Source organism: Lipotes vexillifer, unplaced genomic scaffold, assembly GCF_000442215.2.
Source record: "Lipotes vexillifer unplaced genomic scaffold, Lipotes_vexillifer_v1.1 scaffold58, whole genome shotgun sequence".
NCBI lineage: Eukaryota > Metazoa > Chordata > Mammalia > Artiodactyla > Lipotidae > Lipotes > Lipotes vexillifer.
The window spans coordinates 2,802,271-2,802,861 of NW_006781997.1; the positions used below are offsets into that span (position 1 = coordinate 2,802,271).

At 33.8% G+C, this 591-nt stretch overlaps 1 protein-coding gene across 1 annotated transcript in view; it reads left to right on the top strand.

Moving 5' to 3' along the window:
- Positions 1-591, top strand: part of MAN1A1 (mannosidase alpha class 1A member 1) — a 174,081-nt gene that overhangs the window by 161,105 nt on the left and 12,385 nt on the right. The gene's annotated exons all lie outside the window — the stretch shown is intronic.

Below are 591 nucleotides of genomic sequence, written 5' to 3' on the forward strand. Positions count from 1 at the left end.
AAAAAAAAAAAAAAAAAAAAGAAAGAAAGATGTCTGTGGAAAAAATGTTCAGTGATACCCATAAATCTAGCATATCAACTTTTCTATGATTTTTAAAGCTTAAAGTTTTGACCAGCCATCTTTCCATTCAAGACTGAGTGTTTTCAGTTAAGTCATCCTTCAGCTTTGCTTTATGTAACAGTGATATAAATATACCTACTTTGGTGTTGAAGGAGAAATCTAGAAAGGCATATTATGAAATTACGTTCTCATGACTATAAAAAAGGTGATCGGTTAATTCCACAAAGGATTACGGGCAACTTGGGAATAGTTACCCCAACCTGCTCTCTGTTTCAAGAAACCACTATGTGATTGCTTCTTTTAGTCTTTGGGCATGAAAATGATAAAATATGCTTTTAGAGTAACTTAGCTACTTAGAGCTAAATTTTAGAAAGTACCTATAGAAGAGCTACTTGGTACAAGAATATTCCGACACTAGTCTCAGGATTCTCCGAATATCTATAAGCTTCACATCTGTCCAGTGTGTTATTTGAATTGTCCTTGTCACTTCTTGAGTCTCTTCCTGCTGAATATGGTGTATCATATTCCTAA